Below are 8,899 nucleotides of genomic sequence, written 5' to 3' on the forward strand. Positions count from 1 at the left end.
GTGAGGTTTGAAATCAAATGTAAGAAGGTGGGAGTTAATGTTTACAGAGCAGAGACAAAATAACGGTTCACAGATCTTAAGTGACATTTAGCAAGATGTAGTTTTAACGTTAAAAGAGTGCAATGTACTGTACAATGTAAGTGGCTAAACAATATTTTACAAGTGTTTTACGATGCTAATAAAACTGATGTTATTATCCACTGGGGTACACTACAAAACATAATTTTGTAAGTTCAAATAGAATGTAGCCGAAGAGTTAATATTTGACTGGTCTGAATGCATTAACAATGTATGACTACATAGCTAGTTTAATGGATGTTTTTTTAAGTCACTTTGGAGAACAAAGTCTTATTAGCTAATACTTTAAAAGTAAAAGAGTGGAAGTATGTAATTTTATATATAATTGTATTTAATGTAACAATTTGTTTCACCCACGTGCAGTGTATTTTTAAAAGCTCCATAGAATGTAAATCAGTCAGAGCAAAGAGGGCAAAATACAAAGCAAACATTTCCATAAGGCTGCATGTCAAATGAGCAACTGCAATCGAGAAAAATGAGAATGGTAATGTTAGATCTCCCAATATATAACAGACCTTACTGATTAGACATTTGTTGACCCTTTTTCTGTTTTCTTTGGTTGGTTTCTGGGCTGTAGAGACGGTTTGGTTTGTCTAATGGGAAATGCAGGAAGTGATCAGTGTGTAATTGCCCCGGGCACACCTTAACTCAAACACCAATGACAGGCTCTTTGTAATTGATACCACCAATCACTGACTGCTGCACTGATGTGGAAGCATGGCTTTAAAGAAGTCATCTGGTCATGCTGTGGGTGGAAGGCAGATGGATTAGGGATCTGGCTTTCTGTTGCATTTCCCTGGTCCTCGAAGTGCATTTATTTTTAACGTGTTTCTTGTTTTGCCTGTGTGTTATAACACACACCTATCGTGTATGTTCTGTTTTGTCTAGTCACTGTGGCTGTCTAATGGACATTATACATGCATTTTGCACACCTTACTGAGATATTAGTTTAATTTTTCTTCTTTAATGTGCCCAGAGGAAATTTATTTTCTCATTGGTTGCTTTTTCTGAGCTCGGGAGACATAGTTGTGATTCTCCTATGTTTCTCGATTAAGTTTCAGCAGTTTATAAGTATTTCTCCTCAAATCTATTAGGAGAAATAAAAGTAGACACAACATGAGAAATATTTGAGACTTAATTGAGATTCTTTTTGTCCCTCATTGTAGTATCAACAGTGTGTCAGACAGGGCCGGATTGGGACTCATTTTCAGCCCTGGAGTTTCATGCCTTAGTCCGGCCCACTTTAGTTTACGACTGACTATACTAAAATAATGATAATTAAAACCTCAGAATATAAGTCTACAATAGCGCACTGTTCTCTACAGCCTTTAAATTCATTGTATTTTTCAAGAATATCATAGTTTCCAATTCAGTGAAAATACAGTAGCCTAAGTTTTGCTTCACAGTGAAGATTTATTAGAACAGTAAATAGCAGGACAGTATCAGAATCTATTTTCTTTAAGAATTAGTGTTCATAAATATCCAAACATTGAAATGAGGAAAAAAATCTAACAAAAACATAAAACAAAATAAATTAAAAAAGATTAAAATAAAATGTATTGCACTGTCTAATGTCACTATAATTAATTTTTCAATGAAACGTCTGCTTTACAACTTCAAATATTTGCAACTTTATCTATCACGGTATCATTGTCCAAAGACATGGGAATTTCTTTCTGCTGCTGAAGAGCTGAACGGTGGTTTGCAGACAACTTTGTTTTGTACGGCCGCTAGCATCTTGCAGTGCTCCTATTCCTAACTACCTTAATGTTAGCTTACCGGCCGTCTCGTCGTCTACATTTGTTTTGAGAAAAAATGTGGTCAGCTTAGAACATTTGACCCCTTTAGTTTCCAGAGCTTTCTTCTTTTTAATTCTGGCCTTTTCAGCGCCGCCTTTGCGCTTTCTGTAATCCATTTTTATTTCTGACGGTTTTTATTTTGAGCAACTTGCAGTGGCGCTGTCGGGGGCGGGGCCAGGGAGTCAAAAGATAATCACGTCATCATTAACCTGCAGGCTGCGCTCTGAGTGGGGCTGCGAAAAAATTAAAAATAAAAAGATTAGGGCTGCTATGAGTGCAGGCAGCCTAGGGAAAGCAGCATCCACATTTCAACCGTGCCATGAAAACACCGGCCCTCACGGCCAAAAAAACAGACCGGCCCACCGGGAATTCTCCCGGTGCTCCAGATTAGCCAATCCGGGGCTGGTGTCAGATGTTTCTCCTAAAATCCATTAGGAGAAATAAAAGTAATTGAGACATGAGAAAGGCATGAAAAAACCCTGGAGAGCTTTTTATTGTGGTGTTTTTTTATGATGATGATGACATTGTTTTTCACATTCATTGGACATGACCGTAACCAAATGGCATCAGTCTATACCAGGCTTTATAAAATAACTAGTTTTTTGGACTAGGATTTAAGATTTTGCAACCAGCACCAGATCTCTAGAATTTTCGGGGATTTTTTTTTATTTTGAACTAATATTGTAAATATATAAACTATCATTTAAATAGCATTATACATTTCGAAATGTCAAGGCTGACTTGTTTACACTTCTCTTCAAAGCCCAGCATTGTATATGCAATTTATATTCCAAACAAGGAATTCAATCTGATGTCTATGTCAAACTAAATAATTACTGTCCAAGAATGAACAATAACAACAGCTGAAAAGTGATTTGGAGTTGTTCCTTGTGTCCCCTGAGGTTGGAGAAGTGCTCTTTTTGAGAAGCAGATACCGAAGCGTGAAATTCCCAGATAACGCGACAAACATTCATATATCAAAGATATAATTTATAAGTTATAAACTAAATACACTCACCTAAAGGATTATTAGGAACACCATACTAATACTGTGTTTGACCCCCTTGCACCTTCAGAACTGCCTTGATTCTACGTGCCATTGATTCAACAAGGTGCTGAAAGCATTCTTTAGAAATGTTGGCCCATATTGATAGGATAGCATCTTGCAGTTGATGGAGATTTGTGGGATGCACATCCAGGGCACGAAGCTCCCGTTCCACCACATCTCAAAGATGCTCTATTGGGTTGAGATCTGGTGACTGTGGGGGCCATTTTAGTACAGTGACCAATTTGAAATGATTCGAGCTTTGTGACATGGTGCATTGTAAAGGTACATGGTGGTCATAAAGGGATGGACATGATCAGAAACAATGCTCAGGTAGGCCGTGGCATTTAAACGATGCCCAATTGGCACTAAGGGGCCTAAAGTGTGCCAAGAAAACATCCCCCACACCATTACACCACCACCACCAACCTGCACAGTGGTAACAAGGCATGATGGATCCAAGTTCTCATTCTGTTTGCGCCAAATTCTGACTCTACCATCTGAATGTCTCAACAGAAATGGAGACTCATCAGACTAGGCAACATTTTTCCAGTCTTCAACTGTCCAATTTTGGTGAGCTCGTGCAAATTGTAGCCTCTTTTTCCTATTTGTAGTGGAGATGAGTGGTACCCGGTGGGGTCTTCTGCTGTTGTAGCCCATCCGCCTCAAGGTTGTGCGTGTTGTGGCTCCACAAATGCTTTGCTGCATACCTCGGTTGTAACGAGTGGATATTTCAGTTAAAGTTGCTCTTCTATCAGCTTGAATCAGTAGGCCCATTCTCTTCTGACCTCTAGCATCAACAAGGCATTTTCGCCCACAGGACTGCCGCATACTGGATGCACCATGCCACGCTCAAAATTGCATAAATCACCTTTCTTTCCTATTCTGACATTCAGTTTGGAGTTCAGGAGACCACAGATAAATCCAACATGGCAAGGAGATAAATCCAACATGGCAAAGAGATAAATCCAACATGGCAAGGGTATAAATCCAACATGCCAAGTAGATAAATCCAATATGGCAAGGAGATAAATCCAACATGGCAAGCGGATAAATCCAACATGGCAAGGGGATAAATCCAACATGGCAAGGGGATAAATCCAATATGGCAAGCGGATAAATCCAACATGGCAAGGGGATAAATCCAACATGGCAAGGGGATAAATCCAACATGGCAAGGGGATAAATCCAATATGGCTTTTCCCAACTGCTACTGAGTTTATTCAATTTAACAAATGTTATTGAAATGGACAGTCCTCAAGACACTTTCCTCAGATAAATCCAACATGGCAAGGGAAAAAATCCAACATGGCAAGGTACGAAGCACACGCAGACCGGAGAGAGCACAAACTATGCCATGTCTATCTCCACACTAAACACGTGTGTACTGCCACAATCCTGACACAAGACTAGAAAACCTGAACAAGAAAAAAAAGGATTGTGACAGGTTAGTATATTTAATTTTTAGTGTAATACAGTTTAGTATAGTATAGGACAATACAGTATACTGTACATTCTGTATTAAGTATACTAATATCTACGTACTAACAAGTGTACTAGTTCATAGTATATATTTACATGTCATCAGACTTGGTCTGGATCTGGGATCACCTGCACATCTGTAAACAGATGCTGGGATAAAAACGCAGCACAACAAACGTCCAATCACAACAACATGCTCAGGGGAGAAAACCTTCTCAGATGGGTCTAACACCTTAGTCAACCATTACATTTTTTTCTCATCGGATCACTTTTCCAGCTACATTCACAAGTTCACCTGTCGTACAGTCTTAATAGAAATAGTGATATATTAGTTTGGCTTGCTGACCTTGAAGGAGGGTCCCGAAGCTAACACACTGACGATGACTCATGATTCTATAGCATGTTGATTCTTAAGGGCAAAGCTAAATGCTTCATAGAATATATAACTGCATCTGTTAAAACAGCTGTGTGTGAAAGGAGCTCATGTAGCGTGTAATCCAGTAAGGGTCTGCAGAAGAGCAAGAATTTGATGAGAGTATCCAAGAGAATGTTAAACACAAAAAGCGAAACCTTTCATTAGTACTGTTTGTTTAAGAGAGTGACCAGATCCAGGTGGCTCGTAGTTTCTCCATATCACTGATTGTCCCTTCTGTGACCGCCTGGGTGATCGCTTGCACCGAGAGGATATTTTTGCTTCTCCGCTCCAAATGAATTTTATTGTCTCCAATAAGGTCAGTAAACAATGTTAGAAATAGTTTCGAAATCTCCAATCTTTTTAAAACTAAATCTCCAGTTTTAGTTTTGTGTTCTTTATATTGTCAAGGTCAACTTATTTGTATCAATGTACTTTTTAATTTGCAAATATTCAACCTTTAAAGACTTTTGAAGTTCATACATGGATTTTCCTTGTGCCTTCTGTGGCGAGAAATCAATAATTCACAATACATTAGAAGCAATAAAATAGCGCAACAAAATCATATTTTCCTCATCTCTGTGCCACTTTTCTGTGCCGACTCAGCAGATGTAGGCCTTTCAGATGATGTGGATTCCTGCAACTGCTACTGAGTTTATCCAATTTAACAAATGTTGTTGAAATGGACAGTCCTCAAGACACTTTCCTCAGTATCCAGTGAACACTTATGGATTAAAAAGACTTTCTTTTGTAGGCAAAACACCATCTCATTGCAATTAACCACTAAAAAAGATCATTTATATTAACATTTATCAAAATACATAACATCAATATACAACAGCACTAAATTGTAATGAGTATCTATGAAAATTATCTGCCAGTACATCGTTTGAAGTGTTCCTGAAATTTTGATAAGGTTTTAAAATTTGTCAGCGGTAAATAAAATATGGACGTAACTACGTCTTTTGACGTAACAACAAGCCTTCTTCTATTGATGTATGCTGCCTTTCCAAACAGTGCGTGAGCGTGCAATGATCCTAGACAATTTAAACCGGATACACAAATGAACAGAATGATCCAGCGGGATTATGTCATCTCGGATGTTTCATTTGATCTTGGATGTAGTAAGTCACGGGCCCCTGGTCGTATGCAATGTGCTCAGAATTGTTTTCCTCTTAATTTGTCTGTGTGAGTAGAATTGATCCGCAGGTCTTTCTCTTGCACTTCCTTTCCCCCTATTAAAGTCTTTCTCATCACTTTTATAAACCACTTCTTGTTGTCTTCATACAGATGCCATTTGGCCAGTCTGCTCATCTCTATCCATCATTTCCCATTTTTCAAACACAGAGCTTGTCTATTTTGCATTGATGGATTGAGGCTTTGCAGTTAGTCTACCTCTTTTGCTATCATTGATTGATGAAACCTCGATCTTTAACGTCCGTTCTTTGTGAAGGACAACCCTGATGGTGTCATCCCTCGAGACGTCCTTGCTTGGATCGAGAAGTTGTCTTTTCATCTTCCTCACATCAGTGTTTGCTGTTGCTCGCAGCCCAGGGTCATCTGCGAGGTCAGAGAGTAAACACAAGACTCCCCTGACACCTCAGAGATGCTGTTGTTCATTCTGTAACAGTGGAGGTCAAGAATTTTGGCGTGAAGGCGATTAAAGCCTCTCAGCACATGATGGGTGTTTCGGGAGCCAGTCTAATCTTTAGCCTTAAAGGTACACACCTGCGAAAAAATAAACAATTTATGTGGAAATCTCACTAGTTTTAGTGTACAACAGCATTACAACAGTTCCTGTACAACAGAAACTCTGTTTCCAACACACTCTTACAAACAATTCGAATCGAGATTGCGCATTCATATGAATTCTCCTTTGTACATTTTAGTATGATTTGCTTTGACAGCATTGACTTTTAGTCTTGGGGCGGGGTTATGGGTGTGGCTTCAACATTGCATTTTCAAATATCATTCACATTTAAAGAAAACATACGAATTAGCCACCTCATTAATAGTCACACATTCCAGTGAGATCAGGTTGCTGATCCAATTGTTGATTGTTTTTTACAATTGTTTTTCCTTAACACCTTAAGCCGTAAAGATTGCGTAAATAGACAAAATGTCTTTAGAACGCCCTATAGCAACTACAGAGTAATTTTAGGTAAGTACCACATTCACTTTTTCTTAAATTTTTGTAAATGGTATTGTACCTGGGAAAATGTCTTTGATCTTTTTTATCAGATAACCAATTATCTAATGGTTTAATCCAAATGTAAATTATAGTTGAATTCCCTAAACGCTGTAGCGTCACATAATGCACAGTGTGAGAAAAAAGATGTCACAACCCATCTGCTCCTTTCTACACACATAGATGCTGCTCTGGTTGTACATGTGTCATAATGCTGTTGTTATGAGCATCTTTGAGAACGGCACTTTAATAACTCCATCTCACTTCGTGATAAATGAATAAATGCATTTTGCACAGAGTAATCACTGAACCGGATGTTGGGTTCATGTGTTTTTATAGCTTAAGATACTGATATTAGCCACATTTGGGGAAAGAATATCAGAAGGGTACACATTTGAAAATATTATATATCAGAATTGCTGATTCCAAGAATTGGAGTAAAGCACCTGAACATTTGAAGCATGGTTTAAAAGCACAACTTCCCCTTTCTTTGATTTAACTAAATCAGAGGATACGAGAGAGACATAGAAATAAAGGTGAACTGTGATTTCTGTAATATATTGCATTACATTACCTGTGGTGCGATAATAATGATAACAGGCCTGGACTAGCTGTCACACATTTCACTCTAATGCATTTTTCTCGGAAAAAGTTAGTTTTTTAATTTGCATGCACATATAGAGTACGCTTTGAAATTTGCTATTGTTGCACAAAGATTACTCGCTCCTTTATAACAACAACTTCTCTGACTTCCTTATTTTAGTTGCCTAACATGCTAAGATCCTTACTGTAAATGTTATGTGAATTAAATGTAAAGCCTTAGGTCAAACATACCTTGTGCCTGTGGTTTTCATTCTGTGTAGCTTTGCATCTGGTATTCTCACCCGTTCATCTCCTGCACCCTTCATCTCCTGAGGTGTTGAGCTGTTATATGCACTGCATTGTGGGCTTGGATGTGTAGTGTTGACAGTATGAGGGGATGAAAGTGCTAAAATACTAGACAGCAGTTGAGCAGTCGAGGGGCCCTAACCAGAGAAATGTTGAAAGGTTCACAGCATGTACAGTAGATACTGTACTTAATTTATTCAGAAAGCTCTTTGCTGATGTTATGATTTTGATTCAGGGAAACAGTGAATGCATACATGTGATACAGTGGGGTGCAAATATTTGAAACCACATTGAAAATTGACATCAAGATTAAGTTTATACCGAAATAAGTATTTTGAAAAGATGAAACCAAGCGAATGTTATGTTGTCAAATTAACAGTAGATATGACGAACCTTTTTGTCCCCATGAAATGTTCCTTTTATTTTTTCTTTATATTTTTCATCCTCTGCCTATAAGTATACTGCAAATAAGTAAAGCATTTCATTTCAAAGCAACTTTATTGCCTTGTCACACTAATACAACAGTGATATTGTCCTGACATTTATATATCATTGATTTATTCGTTTATTTTTCTCTTTTAATTCATGTAATCTTCATTGTATCTAATTCATTCAATTAAATTCTCATTTATACTTGTTGTGGTTTTTAGTGGTCGCAGTACGCATGAAACCCTTTGTTGCACAATAGTAGAAGGCTAGCAGTTGGTTTAAAATTCAAGTTCACTGCATTTAAAGACCCCATATTTTGAAAGAATCTGGGCAACACCCATAACATCTCACTAGCAGGGAAGGGGCGTTACGCTTGTATTGATTTCAATTTTAATATTTTCTTGAAAGAGAAGGTTAGCATGATCTGCAGAACTGTGTGTTTCTCTATCTCTGTCCAACTTTTGTCTTGAGTCTGGCAATGACTGTACAGTAACTGTTTAAAGTTGGTCAGTTCACTGACCCTCACACCTCTCATGCATGACTAACTGATTCAAAAACCTTTACACACATACGTTCTT

The sequence above is a fragment of the Barbatula barbatula genome, assembly GCF_947034865.1.
Source record: "Barbatula barbatula genome assembly, chromosome: 18".
NCBI classification, from domain to species: Eukaryota; Metazoa; Chordata; class Actinopteri; order Cypriniformes; family Nemacheilidae; genus Barbatula; species Barbatula barbatula.